Source organism: Amblyomma americanum, chromosome 1 (assembly GCF_052857255.1).
Source record: "Amblyomma americanum isolate KBUSLIRL-KWMA chromosome 1, ASM5285725v1, whole genome shotgun sequence".
NCBI classification, from domain to species: Eukaryota; Metazoa; Arthropoda; class Arachnida; order Ixodida; family Ixodidae; genus Amblyomma; species Amblyomma americanum.
In genome coordinates, this window is record NC_135497.1 from 82,010,862 (window position 1) to 82,032,840 (window position 21,979).

A 21,979-nucleotide genomic window follows, 5' to 3' on the forward strand; every position below is an offset into this window, starting at 1 on the left:
TAAAAAAATGAGAGATTTATTACACTCCTCAATTACTATTTTCATCTGTTAAGAAACTATGAAGGTGTGAGTGATGGCAATCGCAGAAAATGGGAAAGGTCAGAAAACGAACCTTAATGTTTATTCCCTCGTTTTTGTCCTCTTCGCTTGCTCTTTGGTCAAAGAAATGCGGCACTGAACTCAAAGAAAGCCTCAAAGAAATCAAAGAAATTTTCTCACGATTTTTGAGGACTACACATTTAAACAAAGTAATTTATAAATTTCTACTGAATATTTTGCTATAATTTTTGATCATGAAACAGAAGACCCCAGGGCTAAGAAAGAAAATAATTCCAGAAATAAAAAATTTTCACCAAGGTGACCAGTTTAACAAGGGGAGAGAGAAGTCGGCCTGACTGGTGCATGATCCCGCAACTAAAAACAGCGCTTAAGCGAGACAGAGGAGATCGGGGACACAACGCTGCCCCTACATTTCGCACAGCGCGGCAGGTACGTATGTCAGCAGATGGTGAGCGCACGTCTGCTCCGCCAAAACAACTACAGCACTTCCTCTCACTACTGTCCCGAAGTATAATCGTTCTGGCTAGAGCAGAGTGCCAAAAACTTGTTATTTTATTGTAACCCTAGCGTGGAAACCAACAGCAGAAACGCTTTCCGTTAACTACTAACCATACTTACAATACACAGTGGCGAACTATTTCTCTGAATACGCTCCCCGTGGCCAACGCGAGCTCGTGTGCTTCGGGAAATTACTAAGTTGTAAGAATCAACCTCTGCTGAGATTCGCAGAAACTGAAAACGCGCCTACAAGCCTTGAAAACCCGCACTCAACACCTCTCCACGATGCCACTCCCTGGCCTTTTGCCTACCACGAGCCCGCTAGCGACTGCAGCACTATCTCGTTTGTTTGCAAACATGCAGAAGGTCTATAGGCGAATACCGCATGGCGATTCATGCATAGTAGTGTCTGCACCATCATTGTAGCGAAGAAAACAGGCCACCAAAATTAGGTGTCTATACTCCTTTAAGGACCATTAGTTGTTTTGCCTTCACCTCACATGCCCTGCCCATTTCTTCCTCTGGATTTCACCTAGCGTATCATTAACCCATGTTTGTTCCCTGACCCACTCTGCCCTCTTCCTGTCTCTTAACGTTACACCTGTCATTTCCCTTTCCATAGCTCCCAGTCAAAAGAAACATTTGAAATTTCATTTGGAACCATTTAGATATTCCAATTGGTTCCAACTCATTTTTTAGTTGGTTCAAGTTGTGTTTTTAGCCACCTGACCAATTAATTGTACCTAACTGGATCCAACTGGACCAACTATTTGGATGCATTGTGCAGTTATTGCATCCAAGAAATATTCACAAATTATACCTCATAATTAAGTTGCACAAAATACAGTGTAAGAAATATATCTACAGCTTAAGATATTATCAATACACAAAAGGAAAACTGATATGTGAGAACTGTAGAGACACTCTATCCAGTGCTCATCAACATTATGGTATTGAAATTCATATGCTTTTATGGAAACAATGCCAAAAGACATGCATACATCACAAACAAGAAACACTACACATTCAGACAATAATAGCTTATATTATCTCAATACGTACATGCAGAGAACTTACTTCTGCCCCAGCTTGTATACCCAGTATATGAGGCTCTCATGCTGGGGCCAGCAGCACTCGCCCACTGAGTGCTGTTATTTAATTTAATTTCTACTGCTGTGGTAATACATATGATTCATACAATGAGTAGGTTCAGCTACTGACAGCTCTTACTGTAAGAACCATATTAGTTCTACCTTGTTTGTCAAATATGCAGATGGTCACATGGATCCATTGGGTGCTGTTGGACAGACCAGTTGGATGGAATTAATAAAACCATTGAGCTCACCTGTTGGAAACTCAATTGGCTTATTTGGATTTGGGTAGTCCAATTAGACCCAGCTGGAAACTGAAATTGAAACTAGTTCAAACTATTTCCAATTAGACCAAACTCAGTTGGTCCAGTTGGAAGTCCAGTTGCTTCCAATTGTTTTTTTAATGGTTTGGTGCATGGTCCTCAATTTAAGTTTAAACCCTTTTCGTTATCCTCCACGTTTCTGCCCCATAGGTGAGTACCGGTGAGATACAGTTGTTGTATACTTTCCGTTTAAGGGATATTGAAAATGGCAACCTGTCAAATGCCCTGCACCTTATTCTTATTCTGGTTATTTCGCTGTCGTGATTCGGATCTGTGGTCACTACCTGCCCTAAATAAACATATTCCTTTACCACCGCCAGTACTTCACTCATCATTATCAGCCTAACTACCCCCACTTCAGGGCAAAGGCCTCTCCCATGTCTCTCCAATTAACCCTGTCCTTTGCCAGCTGCGCCCACCCTATCCCCACAAACTTCTTAATCTCATCTACCCACCTAACTTTCTGCCGCCCCCTGCTACGCTTGCCTTCTCTTGGGATCTGTTCCATTACCATTAAGGACCACTAATTATCTTGCCTTCACATTACATGCCATGCCCAAGCCAATTTCTTACTCTTGATTTTGACTAGGACCACCAGTTGTAAACTGTTGTTCCCTTTTGAGACTGTTGAACATTATTTTGATTTTTTACATATTAAATTTTTGACCCACCGTTCTGCTCTTCCTGTCTAACTCATTGATCATGCTTCGCAGTTCATCTCCTGAGTGACTTAGCAAGGCAATGCGATCAGCAAATCGCATATTACTAAGGTGTTCTCCGTAAACTGTTATGCCCAACTGTTCCCAATTCAGGCCTTGGAATATCTCTTGTAAAGAGGCTCTGAATAGCATTGGCAAGATCGTGTTTCCCTGCCTGACACCCTTCCTTAACAGAACTTTATTGCCGACTTTATGGAGAACAGTGGTAGCTGTGCAGCTGTTATAGATATCTTCCAGTATTTTTACATTAAGCTCTTCTACACCCTGATTCTGCAATGCCTTCATGACTGCTGAGGTTTCAACTGAGTCAAATGCTTTCTCATATTCTATGAGGACTATATGTAAGGATTTGTTATATTTTGCGAATTTTCCTTTACCTGAGAATTTGAATATGGTCTATTGTTGAGTATCCTTTATTAATGTCTGTCTGATCATTTGGTTGATTGAAGTCTAAGGTTGTCCTGATTCCATTTGCGATTAGTTTATTAAATACCTTGTAACCAACGGACAGTCGGCTGATCTGTCTGCAATCTGCAACTTTTCAAGTCTTTCACGTCTCCTTTCTTATGAAGTAAGATGTGGCTATATCTTCTAGCACAATCCCCCTCCATCCTTCAACAGATCTGCTGCTACCTTATTCTTGCCACCTGCTTTCCCCTTTTGCATATCTCCTAAGGATCTCTTACTTCCTCTTCCATGACTGGCAGGATGTCCCATTGCTACGTGATACTGCCTATCTCATTTACATCCTCATTACATTGGCTACAATATAGATTTGTGTAGAACTCTTCGGCTACTTTAAGTATCATATCCATATAGCTAGTGGCATTGCCTTCTTTGTCTTTTAGCGAATGCAGCTGATTTTTGCTTATGCCTAGTTTCCTCTTGAACACCTTTAGGTTACCTCCGTTCTAGAGCATGCTTGATTCTATCCATATCGAACTTCCTTACATCTGTACCTATCACTTATTAGCATTGATAGCTCTGCCAGTTCTTTTCTCTCTATGGGGTTTGATGCTTTCATGCTTTGGTGTTTCTTAATAAGGTCTTTTGCCGTGATCCCGAGAGAGCTGGCCGGTATGCTGTGGAAGAATCCTACCACCTACGTCTGCTGCACTCTACGTAATTGAGCTCCGTAATTGTCGTCCTTAGTTAAACCCGAATATCTGTTCTGATGCGATGTCGTGAATTTCTCTATTTCCCCTCTTACTGCTAACTCGTGAATGGGCTTCCGCTTCACTAGTTTCTTCCATTCCCTCTTTATGTCTAGGCTAATTCGAGACCTTACCATCCTGTGGTCACTATAACACACCTTTCCAAGGACATCTACATCCAAAGACCCCCACAGTGCGTAGTAAGAAGTGCTGAAGTATTTATAATCTCATCATTAGGGCTCTTCCATGTCCACTTCCTGCACTGTCATTTGCGGAATAAGGTATTTGTGATCTGGCCATTAATTATTTCTCTATGTGAACTCTACTAATGACTCCCCTCTGCTATTCCTAGAGCCTATGCAGTTGTCGGCTACTGCCTTGTCTCCAGCGTGCTTCTCTTTCACCGTGTCATTGAAACCACCCAGCAGTACTGTGTGCTGTGTTTTTACTTTGCTCATTGCTGATTTCACCTCTTACAAGCTTTCGACGATTTGGTCTTCATATGTGAATGCGGGCGCGTCGGCCTGAACCATCTTCAGTTTGTACAATATCTTATTAAGCCAAATTAAGATAACTGCCACTCTCTAGTTAATACTATGGAATTCCTTTATGTTGCCAGCTATATCCTAATTGATGAGGAGTCTCACACCTAGTTCTCGTCTGTCTGCTAGTCCATGATAGCATAGCACGTGCCCACCGCTTAGCACTGTACAAGCCTCATCTGTCCTCCCTCAGCCCTTTGACATACCGTTTAATATGTACTAGTTCCTCAAACAGCACTGCTAGATTAGCTCCACGGCATAAGGTTCTAGCATTAAACATTGCCAGGTTCAGTTTCAAATGGCTGCCTGTCCAGAGCCAGAAATTCTTAGTACCCTTTGCTGCGTCACAGGTGTGACCCCCGTCTTGGTCAGTTGCTTCGCAGCTGCTTGGGACTGAGGGCTAATTTGTTTAGCCAGGGTTACTAACCTGCTGTCCACACCGCTTTTTTTGGTCTCTTAATACACTGGTCATTTTCCTCTGCAGTAGAGCGATGAGCTGGGCTACTTGATGCAAATGCATTGTCCAAAAGACTTGCATTAACAGATGCGGACAAGAAAAAGGCAGAAGTGGTCATAATAAACCAATTGTGAGGTCGATGCAAGTCGTGTTTGCCTCCATATTCTGTTGTCTGCTTCTGTATAGCGCAATACAGTTTTTTAGACAATGCACCATTTTCCTGTTGCTTGCTCTGCTGTCCTTTGTTGTCATGTTTTCCCTAGAAAAAATGCTATTAGGAGAAACACATAAAAATCGTATTTGTTTCTTCCTATTGCATTATGAAACATAGACATATTCACTGATACAGCTTCTATTTTTCTGTTTTTGTATTGGTGCCTCAGTTGTTTTGGTCATTCATTTTGGGATGCAATGCACTGATAAAGGTTGTATTTTTCTATTCCTGATAAGTGCATCGGTTATATTGGTCTCATTTTTTTATTTGTTATGTGAAAACCAGTTGGATTTACATTCCTCTATTAGTTTATTGGGTATGTTCGCATGATATAGGTAAATTCTACATTGATGGGTGATAGTCATATATAGCTCAATAGTAAAACAGCAAATGTGTCTTTGAGGTGGCCCTCCTATGATGCTTAATTATTTTTCTGTGGTCACAAACATTTTGTGCCTGCTGCGACCACCGACAGATGCATGCTCGAAGTGCAAGGCAGCTGATCGTCGCGAAATGACAATAGGCCAATGCCATTGTTTGCGGGGCCTGCTTTGGAAGGCATCTGCTTCTTCGTTTTTGTGTTGTATCAGACTACAGTGTCTCCAAATCTGACAGGCACATGCACAGAATTGCATTTGACACCATGATATATCTACACGTTAGTGGCAAGCAATATTTATACATTCAAACCTAATATAGCATAAGAACTCTTTGTTCACATTTTTTGCAGAATGATGACAAAATTGAATTAGCTGGTTGGGAACCATAGTTACTGGTTATAGCTCTGTGGCTTTATTTACCATTTTGAGTTGATAATCTCATCACATTCCTTAGAGTTCCTTCGCTCTGGTACAAAAACCTGTTTTTCAATATACCAAGTAAAAGTATTTCAAAAGAGCAGAAACCAGGAAACCGAAACCAAAACTGGGTTTCGACCAAACTGTGACGTCACAACAGACCGTCCTATGACATTACGGGTACTCTTGCAAAGCCTATCATATGCGCATTGATTGGCCAAGCTGGTAACTATGAGAGCTTTGGTTATTTGTCTGAACTGACCATTAGTTAGCTCAGAATTTAGTACTTCAGCAATGGCTGAGCGAATATCGACGGCTATGCGTCCATTGACATCACACATGCTAGGTTGGGGATAGAAATCTCCCCGATAGAGGCCACTAAATGAGAAAACTTTAAAAATCATTTGCGCTGCAACAAAAACACTGCCCTGTTGTAGAGTTTCACGCAAGTGGCCAGAAACTGCAAATAATGTAGCCTGAAAGTTTCAATAAATTTTGAGGAGGTAGAAAAAATCCTGGATTTGGCCTTTAAAGGAGAGTACTAGACACCTAAAAACAGTAAGGACAGGAACAGAAAGTAAATGCTGATGATCTCATAATAGTGAAATTGCATCAGTTTCATGTGAAATAAAAACAGTATTTCACCATACGCATCTGCGTTTTTACTTGTTGGTTTTCTTTTTCTTTGTCTAGCTTTCCATGCAGGTGCACAATTGCTAAAGTGTGTAATACTCAGTGCAGTGAGCCGTATGTAATGCTATAGCCCATGAACGTAGTGCAATTTCTTGTCATCTGTGTTATTGTACACCTTGTTCCACTCCCCTCAATAATGCCCCAGGTGCCATGAGGGTATTTGAAATAAATAAATAAATAAATAAATAAAAGGCATTGCACATTTCGGTTGTCTTTAGGAAAAAATAGTATTTAAACGTGTCACAATGCATATTGCGAGACATAATGCATTTGTTTTATTACTTCGGCTGGACTGGCAGTGGGGTATTTTTCAAGCTTCTCATGAGCACGTACAGCATAATGCGATGCGCTGCTATTATCCACTTGCATAGAGCTGACTGAGTGAGATGCAAGGGGTGTGACAGATTGTCATTGTGAAAAACAGCACTAACCAGAGGTAACATACCAGAAAAGGAAAGCACCACAAACGCTGGTGGCTTGCTTTTTTTGTGTGTCCTGCTTAGTTTGTGGTGTTTCTCACCATGAATATTCACCATCCAGCCCAAACCCCTGCTTTGCTACTTTGCCAGCTTGTTTTTAACCTTGTTTTTCTTTCACAACAAAAAAAAATGTGTGCACAAGGAATACTTGGTTTGATCTAGGGACTGAAATGTGTCATCGTTGAGGCTGACACGTTGGTGACATTTCACTGTCATTTTCAGGAGCTAGAGTACTCCACATGGAGATACGCACTCCTACTAAATATCATAATTACTGTAGTTTAACTTGGCAATGACATCTGTTATCATTGCTGTGGTATTGTAGCAGCTCCCAGTATTCTCTGCTGAAGTGAGCTTATGATGCAAAATAGCTACAACTGTACCAGCTATCATGCAGTAGTGTGTGTCATTTTGAAATGCAGACAAACCAGCTACATTCACACATGCTAGCAAGAAAATAAAATTTTTAATGCTGGGAGTGGTATCATCGACCTGCTTTTACCTTCCCAGATGCCTCTTGACAGTTCTTTTCAAAACCAACCTTTTTTTGCCTGAATAGTCTGTGCAGGCATCAAGAAAGCCAATTAGTTGCTTTTGAAACATGAAATACTACATGTCAGTTTTCTTCAGACAAGAGTCATTAGCAAAAGTTTACAGGATGATGGTTCGCAGAAAAACATACATAATTTATATGCATAATTTTGTGCAAAGCATCACAATTTTTGAACTTTGTAAATAAATATCCATGGATTGTGGGATGATGTTTTTTTCCTTGATGATGCAGATGAAACCCACGGTAAAATGGTGCTGCCAAGCTCAATGCAGTGCCTTGTTTTGAGAAATGTTATATCATGTTGTGAGCTGTGTTGGGAACTGTGCAATAGCGACCCTGTACACTGGTGTGTGTGCACTTTTTACTTTCTTGCTCACATTGTTACAGTCATGACATTGTACAACATTCCAAATAACACATTTGTTACAAGTGTAACACTGTTGGCTAGTGACCATAATGAATTATAGATGACCAATGCAACTGATGCAGCACAGCCAGTGTACACATTAGAATTAACGTTCTCCCCAGACAGAGCAGCTTCTCCCGGATTCAGACCGTGCGATGGATGGCATGATCAAGGCAGTCAATGTGACACAATGTACCACTGCCACACACTCTTGACACAATCCAGCAGTCGTGGAAGCACAGGGCATATCCCATCTCCACTGCCTGTCACCTCCCACCCTCTCTTCATCTTCCATATATCCCACTTTCAGTCTCCCTCTCCTGGGATATCCCACTCTCTGCTTTGCCGCCTGCCACCCTCTTATTCCCTTCCACTTTCCCTGACCTCGCCTGAAAGTAGAGAGCATTCCCCCTTTCCACTTTTCATCCTGCCAACTGAAGATTCAGACGGATAAGCAGACAGATTTTTGCAATGGGGGGGTTCTATTACAAATGCATTCAAAGCATCAGAGTTGGAATGTGAAGAATGCTAAATTCATATGTAAAAGAAGTTGTTGCTAGCTGTGGCATATTCAGGGAAAGTTGTGTTCACTAAGTGCATAACATCTGGAAGAGTTAGGCATTCACTGTTTGCCTTTAAACATGAAGTGTAGTAGCCCAAATAGCAAGCAGAAGAAACCACTTCTCTGGCATGTGGGCCAATCTGAGTAAACTAGAGACTGTACTTCAAGATTGCAAAGGTCTCTTCCCTCTTCCTCTGCCCACACTGCCCATTGCTGCATTGTTCTCATAGATGTCTCCTGCTACAGAGCACAAACACAGTCACTACAAGCTCTGTAATTCTAAAACAGCTAACAGGGAAGATAATTTTGCTGTCTGGGGCATTTGATTCCAAGATCTGATTTTGTGGTGTTCTGAAATCACCAGTGCACATTGCTGCTGGTAGTATGCCTCCAAAAATACTCTTGAGTATTCTTTGATAATATGCTAAACACAGTGTGCCAGTTTCTTAGCAGTTATTTTGGTTTCGACTAGGCGATAAACCTTTATGGCCCTGCCCACACAATGGCAAAAGTGTAATTGTTCTGGCCTGGCCCACATTTGTGAGGGTTTAGGAAATAATCTAGTCTAGCTAGTTGGAGATAACACCTAAAAAGGCACATATATATAATAACCTTCCAGATGGTGTTCGAGGACCCCTCCACACTGCGAAAAGTGTGACGTTTAACTGTGTTTGACCATGAAAGGAAAAATAGAAAAGCATTGGTTTCCTTGATGCTTCTTTGATCACTGCTGTGGTGACTGTTTCATCAATAAAAGACTGACACATTTATGTGGGTTCATTTTCCCAGGTAAGGATTTAATTTTTGCATGTTTCGATGCTAGTGAATAAAGGAACCAGCACTTCCTGGCTTCTTTTGTTTATGGGCTGGGAAGGTTGTTTAAGGGTTCCTATACACCTCAAATATGATGTTGCTTGGCACAGAGTATTTTTCGATGTTCGCCAGATCTTGTCGACGAGACTGAATTGGCAGTGATAAAAGCTCTGGATCGAGATATAATGAAAGGGACGCGAATTAGTTGCTGACTTCAGCTACCATTTTTGCAATATGGCCCTCATCATTATGGGGCTTACTACACCTGGCATGCTTTATCAGTGCAGCGTTACCCATGCCTTGCATCAAAGTGAAATTTTTTGTCATGTAGATATTTCCGTACATCCTTTGCTTTGTGGAGGTGCTCATGACACCTCATCACACACTTTAGGGGATGGATGTTTTGGGCCATATTCGTCACCTGTTTCTTTGAAACTTTGGAGAAAGTTGAGTGATGCGGCCTTCTTCATAGAATTATAGGGTAACAACGAATGGTATTTTCTGGCAATTTTATTTTTACATGATGGCTCAAGTTTTATGGAATGTTTCTCACTGAACTTAATTACACTTATCGAACCATAGACCTAAAGGGTTTGTAATTAAATACTGCAAAAATATTACATGTCTGGAATTTAATGGCTTAGTGAAGGTTTAATGAAGCAAATGTAGGGAAATTTTGTTTTAAGATGATAAGGCTGAAAGTAAACATAACAGCTTTTTTCCAAAACTTTCACAAACAAAGCACGGGACTGTGGATATTCAGTCGACAAGGCAGGTACATTCATCATTACAATCAGTTTGCCTTTTTTTTTTCCCTCCCACTTTGACCTTGGGGTCTTTTCTGTCACCTTTTGAGTAGCCCTTGAATATTTAGGTGATTTTGTAGGTAGTAGGCCGCACAACGCGGTACCAGCGGCTGCCTGTTTACCTGTGCATTGGGAAGCGCAAACCATCCTAACACGCGGCATGAATTTTTCCCTCGTTTCGACGAGCCTGAGTGAGTCATATTGAGCACTTCTGTGGGTGGGCACAAGCAACGAGTCATTCTGATTCCGGGTGCGCTTTGAAGAAGCTGGTCACGCCAGAAGGGACCAGTCGCGTTCCAAAACTATTGGCAGTAACAACAAACTGAACCGTACGATTGGAAGGACGCCAAATTGGTGGTATAACTGACAACCATTTTATATTTTAAAACAAGCTAGAGGCTAATCATACAGAAAAACATTGGAGAAGACAATTAGCTCTCCCTTTCTATCGTCCACATAATATTGTAGCGTGTTTCTGGCGCCGTGACAAGGCGTGCGTGACGCGTGAAAACAGAATCGGGTGCCTCGATGGGCGGTAGTATCGAGGCAACCCAGAAGAAAGTTTTGTGGCGCCACCTCGGAATTAAGGTGAAATAACAAATAAAGAATAAAAGCTGTATGGCGACGTTTCTGGCGCGCAGTTTGAACCTTTTTTTCTCTCTGTATATGAACGACAAAGCCAAGGGCGACGAAGATAGATCGGACGTCGTCTTTCGTCGCACGTCATGTATAAAAGCATGGTGGTGTTTTTTTTTTTCTGCATGCAGCTTCTTCAATAAATAGGGCCATAAAGTCAATGCCACAGCCAGAAAAAAAAAAGTGAATCACATTGCTTGAGAGATTTCATTGGTCACCAATTTATTTGCTCCAGACTAGACGCGTCGCGAAATAAAAGGAAACGCGAAAACACAGGAGTATTAGCTCCTCACTAGGAAATTAAAGCTGGGTTTGTTGCCGCTAAAAAGGAGCTGATGTCGCGTCTCAGAGGTGAAAATCGTCTGTGCTACTTTTCAGTGTCCGTGAACTATAAGAACATGTCATGCTTTGCACGAACTAGTTTACCGGCAGTCATTTCATTTGAAGCTGACAGAGGTCAATATAAGCGAAAACGCGAAAAGATTAAATGACAAGAGCGCAAGCCTAAACGTCTACAAATTATACTCAAGTCCACCACGTCCGTGTGCGTGTTTTATTGCACCACTGACCGCAGCGTCGATGAAGGTGAGCACCGAAGCATGACTGACAGACCGCCAGAGTACTCCCTCTGTAGCAGATCGACCCTTATAGAACGACCCCATTAAACGATACGAGCGTTTAATACATCCGTGTAAAATTACCGTTCACATCCCAGGTGAAAATTTCCTGCTGGGAATCTGCTGGTCCCAACACTGCTGGGATTTTGGCAGATTCCCAGCAGCTGCTGGGACCAGCAGGAGCTGCTGGGACCAGCAGGCGTTGCTGGGACCAGCAGGCGTTGCTGGGACCAGCAGGCGTTGCTGGGACCAGCAGTTGTTGCTGGGACCAGCAGGCGCTGCTGGGACCAGCAGGTGTTAGTGGGGCCAGCAGGCATTGAAATGAGCTTTGACCTCTCAAAATGTGTGAAAGAATAAGATCAGTAGAAACGAGGCAAATACCACCAACACAGAGCTGTATGGTATTGGTGTCACTTCTATTGTTCTAGTTCCTTCACGCAGAATTTGAGGAACCTAAGCTAAACTAACATGCCAGTTCTGCTCATCCGAGACTGCCGAGCAAACACAGCTCATTGGACACAGGTTCCCACTTGCTGCTTTGACGCATACTAATGCATTGCATGTTCTCAACAGCAGGAGAAGGCAAGAAGCTCTACTTGTCTTGTGCAGTTTAGCATGTTTATTCTCATGTGAATGGACAGTTCACTGCATATCCTTCCTCTTGGATTTTACGACATCTTGAATCTTCTCGCTGAGGATCCTGTTGATGTTTTTTTACGACGGGGTCCACGTCCACGCCCTTTTGTAGACCCCAGTGCTTGACCGTGGCTGCAAAAAAGTATTTACAACAGTTAATAAGGTGCTGCAGAGATAGCTGCCATATGAAAGAAAGGAGGGGTGTGACACAGTAGGATCCAGCAGGTGATTGCAGGGGCATAGTGCGCATGATCCAGCAGGTGATTGCAGGGGCATAGTGCGCATAACTCCCAACTTGCTATAATAACTAAAGAACTTTAGCCAACTCGCTTCTTGGCCTATAAAGAATTATCATTCACGGTTTCAGATTTAATCTGACGTTTAAAGGTGTCTGATAATTATAAGGCAGCTTATAGCTAAGCAGGCGTACTACTTACCACTTGGCGGCTGTCGCGGCTTTGAGCTGCCAGTGTTTTGCTTCTGGCATCGTCCATGTTTTTTTTTTAGCATGGTCTCATCATACTCTGCTTTTTTGGATGCCAGCAGAGTTCGCTTTTGCTTCTAAAGAACGAAAAAACTAAAAACACAGGATGTGCTGCAACAAGCATACACTACAACACATCGCAGGTTAAATTTCACGAGATTGCACAATGAAACAAGATATAACACTGCACAATGCAAGCACACCTCTTTTGGGCTGCTGTTTCCTCTTCACATGTCTCACTTGAAGAATCATGCGAATCTAGAATTTTTGGCATCGCAAGTCTTTTTTTTTTTTCATCCTTTCCTGGATTTCTTTCTCCGACTCTGCAGTGAGAAATTCAGACATACACACACATATATTATAGTAACCCAGTTCGCGTGGCAAAATCTCATGCAATTAAGGTGCACAAAACTGAGCCATTACCTCCTAGCATCAGGACTTGGGTGCTGTAGTGACTGCTGTCCTTTCCGTCCAGCGGATCTCTCCAGAACGCGGTATACACAGACCGCGTATTGAAGTCTGTGTTGTTTTTCGGGTTGAAATTCGTAATATCCTTTGCAGGAATCACGTACAACTTCTTATCTATATCGTGCGCGAACCTGACAACGGCAAACATCGCACGTGTCTGTGGAGCGTGATGCACACCAAGGATCACTAATAACTCTGCAAGCGCAGATCAGCCGCAGATTATTTAACTGAATAAGTTCGGATTAGCGAAGTAATTTAAAAAGCTAAAAGCCGCCACAGTATGATAGAACAGAGAGACGGGGATCGATACTCGTCCGTGCACTCCGAGAAGACAGGGAAAAGGGGGAAAAGAAAAGTAAACAGGTACCCAATGTTGCTATCTCCAAAAATCGATGCGACAAACTTCGGACAAGAAAAAAGGTAGTCAGTAAGCAAGTTTTTCAAAACTGGTTTAAAACAAAACAATTGATACACAGTTACTTATTAAGTTTTAGTGGCATGTTCATGTAATTAAATGTGCTAATTTACTCGTAAATCAGTTCAATGAGCTCTTGAAGGATAGCCACATCGGCATTTTCACCAGTCCAGGTTGTCTAAATCCAATCCAAATCCAACTAGACGCTTCGTTCAACTCGACGACTGTAGTGCAGTGAACTAGTATATTTTCTGTAACTGTAGGGCCTCCTGCAAAATAGGCTAGGACACGAGTTTTTTTTTTTTTTGTAAGGGCCGCCCGATACAAAGAGAAAGCCCCATATCCAAATCCTGCAGCAGCAACAGCAATCCCCGCCTAGTGCTTCTCTTCGGTCGACGTTCAAGTGCTATTCGGATGGTGGCCGTGGTATTGTTGTGACAGTGAGCTGAAAGAATGGGCCGCAGGAATAAGCGGTACCGGCGTTGTCTTGACCCAGGCTGCGATGCTGGTCTTCCGACTTCCACCAGAAGTTATCTTCGGATGTCTGCGCACCCACCGTCTCTAGCTGAAGGGCCTACGCGGTAATCGTCACCAGTGCAAGGGGATACGCACCCGACGTCAACAGCGCAAGGATCTCCGCGGCCGCCACCATCGCCAGCGCAAGGATCTACACGCTAAGCTTCGCCAGAGCAAGGACCTATGCGGTCATCTTCACCAGCGCAGACATCACCACAGGCCACGCATCATGATGGGGATGATTATGGCAGCAGCTATAATTGGTCAGGTCCTACGGAAACTCCTACATCGTCGAGCAATCACACGCAACTGCCTGACTTTTCCGAGCACCCTGAGACGTCAGATCAGACGCAATGCAGTAATTTAACTGTTGAGGACTTCCTTGCACTGACTGTGAATTTTGCCATTGAGTGTGGATTGTCTTGGAAGGCAATCAAAGCGCTTCAAAGACTGATATTATATATTCTTGATAGGCATGATCTTCCATTGACGAAGTATCGTTTTAAGAAAAGCGTTGGAGTTGGAATTCACAAGGCGAAGTTCCACTTTTACTGCTAGCCGTGCATGAAGCTTGTCGCAGAAGCTTGTCACTGTGTTTCTTTATTTAGTTACACCTGTCTCCCAATAAATACTCAAGTTTCAAGCGCTGAAGCAGTTGCCAAATGGCTGTTAATACACACCTTCTGAATGAAACTAGTCATGTCTAGTTGGTTTCCAACTAGCTAGGTCATCTGGTCCAATACACGCCAGGTTGAATTCCCAGCTGATCAGTTTTTCTCCAGGCAAGTAAATAATAATCTCAATATAAAGCCGGTTTCTTCTCTACTGAGACCAGTAGAACCCTTCTGACGACCGGCTACTTGATTTTAAAAGCAACAATATGTTTCAGTTGACTGAGTACAAAACCAGCAGGTTTACTGCTGGGACCAGTTGATCGAGTACAAAACCAGCAAGGTTGCTGCTGGGACCAATCCGCCAACACAAAACCAGCAAGTGGTGCTGCTGGGACCAGCAGGCTCAGACATCAAAACCAGCAAGGTTGCTGCTGGGACCAGTTCCCAACACAAAACCAGCAAGTAGTGCTGCTGGGACCAGCAGGTTCAGACCAAAACCAGCAAGTGGGCTGCTGGGACCAGCAGGCCCAGACCGAAACCAGCAAAGTTGCTGCTGGGACCAGTACAAACCAGCAGATTCCCAGCAGGAAATTTTCACCTGGGATACGATTCCGCGAGTAAGAACTTCTTGACCGCATTCAGGCAACGCTGCAGTGTTAATGCGATGCAAAAAAAGAAAACGAAATGCGCAGCAAATGGAACGGACAGCAGGCTTCACTACGGAATGCGACGCGCGACCAGGTGGACTCTTTGATATCGGGAGTTGATATCCTTTCGTGCTGTATGCGCAAGATTAAAGCAAATAAGGGCGAAATTAAGATGTGAAAGTGCTAAAACGACGCTGCCTATTTTAAGTGTTCAGAAAAACGCCTGCGAATGCATCACGACTGGCTCTGAATGCATGCATGCCATCCGTCTTTGCCATCCGCCCCGTTATCTCCAACTACAACAGACATAGAATGAGAATGATATTACCGATTGTCGCAACGGAACCCGAAATTTTTTCGACGTCTATGTAAGGCCAATTTCAGCATTGTGTGCAAGTAGGGCAGCACTTCGATCGAAACATATATGTTAACAAAAATATGGACACGGCATCCTATGTTTAAAGCATATTGTATTTTACAATAAAATACATTATGAACCCGGAAATATTTGGTGGATATGTGAACCTTTTAGGATTAGCAGTACCAAGCAGCCTTGTATGTAGGGTGACGCGCTGAACGATGGGGTGCTATACACTTGAATTGTTCACCGGTCGGAGTCGGAGGTAAAACTGTTTATTAGAGCGAAAGCAAAGAAGTGGGGTAGACAGTCACGAGAGAAATAGGAGAGCGAGTGAAAAGAGTTCAGTGCTCTCGTGTAGCTGCGTACACGATGAGACCGGGAAGCCCGGAGCCACGGGAATGACGTGTTGAACGAAACACGGTGCTCGGGCCAGACAGCAGGCACTATCCGTGAAGCGGCGCTCGGAGCGGCAGTAGAGCGGTGAGAAGTGCGGAGCGGCAGCAGCACGATACACAAGGGCCTGCTACGGCCGCTAGCGCGAGTGTGCTTCGTGGACAGTAGCTCCTCTGTTCAATGGCGTCCGGGTAAATGAGCTACAAAGACGTACAGCCTTGGCCAAAAGTATAGAGCTCAATGGGGATTCGTGATAGGCGCTCTGTTGCTCGTTTATGCATCGCCAGCATTGGAACTCTCTTGAAGGCGGGAGGAACACTTCGTCCTCACCCCTCCGAAACTTCCACGGATGCTGCAGGATCCCCACTGCGCGACTCTGAAGCAAACCCCTCGGGCTGTTTACTTTTGGCAAAGGAGGGGCGCACATATGTGTCACTCTGGGAGGGGGCGGTTCCATTTCAACCGTTTCGCCGGAAAAAATGGGCTGCAACATAGTTCTGCCGTGCAAAATTTCTCGGCTGTACTTGAGACAAGCGTCATGTTTGTAAACAAAGGTGGAGCTGCGGTCGGCAGCAACGCGGGGTATAGGCAAAAACTGGGCATATGCCTACACTGCGCCAAGCGACGCTGCCTTTGAAACCAACTTGCGTATGCGAATATTTCAAACGTGCGCGTAGCTCGTGGTTAAAGACATTTTTGTTGAGCTCGGAGAGTAGTTGTGCACTTTTTGAACCTGATCGCCAGAAGGAATTGGTAGGCGGTGCGCTGAAGCGGGTGTCTCTCCGCTCCTATATAGTTAACGGCAAGCAACAGGGCGCCTACGGCGGGCGAAAGCGCGAGGTATGCGGAGAATCTATAATCGTCCGCAGTCCTGAACTTCTGGGCTGGGACAGCATGTCCGATTGCTAGTGCAAGACACAGACGACGCGGTGCACGATGCGAAGCAGCATTTTCACAAGACGAACCTTGTGATTGAAGCCTAGAGTCTGACGGAAACCCGTCTGGTCGGGATGGTACCAAGGAGGATCCTGCTTGGATGGTACATGACGAAAGAAGAAGGCGCCGACTAAAAGAAAAGATGGGATGACGTTTCGGCTCCTCCACGGGAGCCTTGTTTGTGAACGATTATGAAAGATTGTGAACAAGGCTCCCGTGGGGCAGCCGAAACGTCATCCCATGTTTTCTTTTTGTCGGCGCCTTCTTCTTTCGTCATGAACCTTGTGATGTGCTTCCTATTTTCGCCGAGCCGCGTCACTGCGGATAACGTGGAAATGTAAAGCAAATGCGATTCGAGAGCTGCACAAGCGCATGCATGGACGTTTTCCTCGAGCCTATAACCGAAATTTAGGCTATAAATAAATCATTTTGCTTCTTAATTTAAAATTTACATTCAGGTGAGCGCATTCTGCTTGATCGTAGTGGGTTTTGGCGTGGCATTTGCTGTGTTCGCCAGTTTCTGATCAAGCTACTATAGCAAAATTAAAATAATCTCGGAAATAAAATTGTGCGAGTTTGCCGAGATCCTAGCGTCATTAGACCGGTCGTAAAACGGAAGAATAGAAAAAAACTACGCGTCGTGTGTACGAAGTCTTCTACCAAAGCCGGCGCTGCTTCAAACGTTGCGCGTTTAGCGCCACTTTGTGAACGCCGAAAACGACTGTCAGCAGCTTTTTGTCCTTTTTATCTTTTTGCGCGAAGTGTCTCACGGGATGCTCTCCGGGCGATTCGCATCTGACAACGGCCCCCTGCGTTCAACTTACGATCCCAAGCACACGGAATATCGCGCCTAAACTTATGCTGACAGCACGACAGAATGTGAACTGAACCAATTGCAGGTGATCCTTGCGCTGTTGGCCACGCGACCGAAGAGCAACGACGCCGATTAAGAGACGCCAAGTAACTGGTTAGATTTCAGTGCAGAAACGCAATGGCAGCCGCGAAGCCGACCCGCCGCCGAACCTGTCCCGCTTCTCGGCCCCTGCCCGTCGCTTCCGCGCCTATCTGACTGCAATCAACTCGTGCAAACTTACGCCGCTTCCTTTCTGCTGCATTGCGGGTCAGCCAACCGCACCACAATTTATCGGCATGCCGTGAAGTATGCCCAAAAAAGAAGGAAGCCCGGCGCACCGAATGCGGAGGGTCTCGCCTTTTGCCTACACAACGAAAGTCACTGCTACCGCCAGCGTCGCCGCATCTCCGTGACGTCGCGGCCTGACGCTTGCCTATAGTGCCCTGAAATATTCGAGAACACTATACCTGTAGCGAGGATCCCACAGCTGCCAGCCAGTCGCTGCGTTTGGCGGTTAGTGCGAGAGTGGGCCTCGAAGGTGGCGTTGTCCGGGCGAGACGTCGGACCATTGGGCATCGGACATCGAGAGGTGGTCGCCGAGGCATGGAGGGGTCGACGATGAAAAACGTAACAACTCTTTGTTCACATGGCAGAAATAAAAATGGGAGCTCTCTATATACAACGCAACACGTGCTTTTACACGCTGCACATGCTCCGTCTAGGAAAATCCTTCGTTCCCTGTGGCGAGAAAAGTTCCAGTGTATGTCAAAAGATCGCCACGCACTGGCACACGAAGCCCTGCCCATTCACTCGCCTACATGTCTGGGAGAGAGTGAATGCACGCGCCGTTTGGTCACGTGAAACTGGATTAGCCATGGTTACTCATGGCACACATTCCCTGTAAGCCCGTTGTTGTCCGGCCGACGGCGGAGGATGGGTCAAGCGCAAATTCGCCGAATGGGCTCCGGGTCTCTCGTGATGCTCTCTCGCAGTCTGACAAGTAGTTTGCAGCACTGTGGACCCTACAGCTCTCTCCTCCAAATAAGGCAGCAGGAAGGGCTGCAAAAACACAGCAAATAGTCCCTCAAATGCTTGAGCCGTGTTCAACTATTTCTCCTATAGTTACTACAGCCTAGACTCCTTCGTTACCTGCGTGCCGCAACTGGACAGTGACGCTCTTCGCATTGACGGACAGTCCAGGGAGGACGGGCGCGGGGGGACGCATTTTTGCAGCGCGCGCCGTTCTGATTGGCTCAGATCGCCCTAGCACTCACAGTGCCGCAGTGTACTTGTGAGATGGAGTAGCTGCTAATATTACCGCGCCAATTTCCGGTACGGCAGTAGTCGCTTGCAGATGGTGATACGAAGAGAGCAGGTGAGCGCCCGGTGTTCGGCGCACTACCTTCACGTATTCCCCGTAGCGTATTCCGAACCGCGCTTACTGCCGTCGGCCGCCGTTTCTTCTGGTAGTGCTGGTTGCTCAGTGCTCTTCAGATGTCGGCCGTTCATCGTCAGAGTGCGATACAGCTGGCTGACAACTTCGCCACAGCGTGTTTCGCTTGTGCGCGTGAAACTCGCTGTTTTTCCTTCCTTCGCTCGAATTATGTCGGCACAACGGAGCCGGTCGAGCCTGTGACGCCGCCCACAAAATCGCGCGAGTGTTGTCTCAGAAGCTAAAGCATAATTCGCACGGCAAAAACGGTTAGACTTTGTATTACTGTACGAGCAGGAGGCTTCGGGTTTGGAAATTCAAGGAGCGCACTACAGACGGTTCTGTTATAATAGTTTGTGTAAAAGCGCACTAGCGCGAAAAGACAAACACACACACAACACAGGACTGGCGCCGACTTCCACCCGAGTTGACTGTTCCAAAAAGCTGCTTTATAACCACTCGGGCCAAATATACAAGCAAATAGATAAAGAACATAAAAAACATAAAAATTGTGAGCTAATAAAACACACACCTGCCAAATCGAGAGAGGCAATGATTAAAACGTTGGCAATTATCCGCTAAGAAAACCAATCTCTTCTTCTGACAACACTGACGGCTTACTCAGGCATAGAGCCCCATCTGCTTGATGTAATATGCTTCAATTAATTCACGTTGTAATCCGTCTTTGGACGTAGCAATGATTCAGGTTTGATGGGGGTTTAGCGTCCCAAAGCGACTCAGGCTATGAGAGACGCCGTAGCGAAGGGCTCCGGTCAATTTCGACCACGTGGGGTTCTTTAACGTGCACTGACATTTCGCCTCCATCGAAATTTGACCGCCGCGACCGGGATCGAACCCGCGTCTTTCGGGACAGCATCCGAGCGCCATAACCACTGAACCTCAGCGGCTGCTCGCATGAGAAATGTTTCTGCAGCTTAACATATTAATGTGCGAAAGGAAAACTTATTTATTTTCAGTGGCGTGACGAGAGGGTGTACCTGAAGTAGCCGATGTTGCGGTAGCACTAGTAGAATTAGAAACAGGCGATGCCAATGCCTTTGGCCCGGCCAGTCTGCTTTCTTCCTACTTTCCTTGCTTGCCATGTGATAGCACACTCGGTGACAAAAGTAACCAGGAGGTAGGCTCACTATTGTGGTAGAAACAGCACACCTTCCCTCTTACCTGCGGTGGTTGCGAACGGAAATGGAAGACTGTCGCCGTCATGCTCACGAGCGTACAAAAAATTTGTTGCCACGCACTCTTGTCAGTTCGAAAAGGCCGCTCCATAACACGGCAGCGTGCCCGTCCTCGCCTGTGGAGCAGCTTTATTATGACGGACACATCGCGGGGCTCTATCGATAGAGCCGACGGTTTGAGCAAATGCTGGCACTTCATGTCGATGAGTAAATGTAGCATCTAAATGACAGAGATTAGCAAGATATTAGCAAGGTTCGAGGCAATCTCGCATCTTCATCATGACACACCGCAAGTCATGAGTTGGTTGCCTGAGTTTTGTTCTCATAGCTCTTATAAGAAAATACCTGTTGCTACACCTGTTTTGGTGCATTTACCTACCTGTCATCATTGTACTCGCCCCCTATAGATTATGTGCCATCGATTAAATACCTTGGAATTCATTTCGATGCTGAGTGTCCTGGCACGCGCATTTAGGCCAGGTTTGTACTGAGCCGCGTAAGGTAGCGAATTTCTATGCCATTTTGAAATCCGTAAACGTGCCGTCAATGCTCTAGATTACTCTGTATTCCGATACGGTATAACCTGATTTTTTTTATTGCTCCAGTTTCTAGCAAGAAATTAACTGCGTTTTGAAAAGTTTGCTCAAATTTGTCTGCTTTGGGATGTATCTGCCTTTGAATGTGATTACCGTCGCACACCTGCACATCCCTAATTCTGATTTAGTGTGTAAATTAACAGCTGTCCTAAAATATATTCGGACTAAGGAATTTGTCAGTTTGTATACCCCAGTACGAGAACATCGCTCATGAGAACGCTTTATGTTTACACGTGCGCGGGCCAAGTACAGAGAACGTGTGCAACCCTACTACGTACCTTTGGTATTGAACAGCTTGCCCGATGATGCGTTTGTGCGGTATTCTGCATGGGATGTCGAAGGGGGCCACTTCAAGAATATCCTCCAGCAAGAATTTTTTAAAATTGTTTTGTAGAAGCTGAGTTATATGTAGTCAAAATTTGTATTTCAGCATCTTCGCGCCTTTCCTGCCACTTTTTGTACGCTCAAAAATCGCCGCTCATCCGCCGGAAGTGGGGGGGGGGGGGGGACTTCCTGACCAATCGGGGCGACGCTGCTGAATGGCCGCAGCCCTGGTAGCTATGTGACGCCTTGAAGAATCTAACCAACAGCCATCTCTGCACAGGATTGCTCAGGAGCGTGCGAGCATGAAAAAGTCGCCGGAAAAGACTCGCCAACTTTCGCCCGCGACTGTGGGTTCTCTGCTGGGTGCAGAAGTGTATTATTCGGCTCAGGTGTTCATGACAAGAGAACGCAGTGGTTGAGCGTCTTTATGTTCTCTCCCCAGAAGGTGTTTCGGAGTCCGTTTTTTTTTTCGGATAAAAAACGCTAAGGCGCCCGTGTGCTGTTCGATGTCAGCTGCACGTTAAAGATCCCCAGGTGGTCGAAATTATTCCGGAGCCCTCCACTACGGCACCTATTTCTTCCTTTCTTCTTTCACTCCCTTAGCCCTTCCCATACGGCGCGGTTCAGGTGTCCAACGATATATGAGACAGATACTGCGCCATTTCCTTTCCCCAAAAACCAATTATTA

At 45.0% G+C, this 21,979-nt stretch overlaps 1 long non-coding RNA gene across 1 annotated transcript; it reads right to left on the minus strand.

Annotated features, from left to right (window-relative positions):
* Positions 1-12,016: 12,016 nt before the first annotated feature.
* LOC144113117 (uncharacterized) lies at positions 12,017-15,151 on the minus strand. The gene is made up of 2 exons (XR_013310629.1): positions 12,964-15,151; positions 12,017-12,863 (listed from the first exon to the last, which is right to left on the minus strand). It is a non-coding gene; the product is annotated as an uncharacterized LOC144113117 (long non-coding RNA).
* Positions 15,152-21,979: the final 6,828 nt, after the last annotated feature.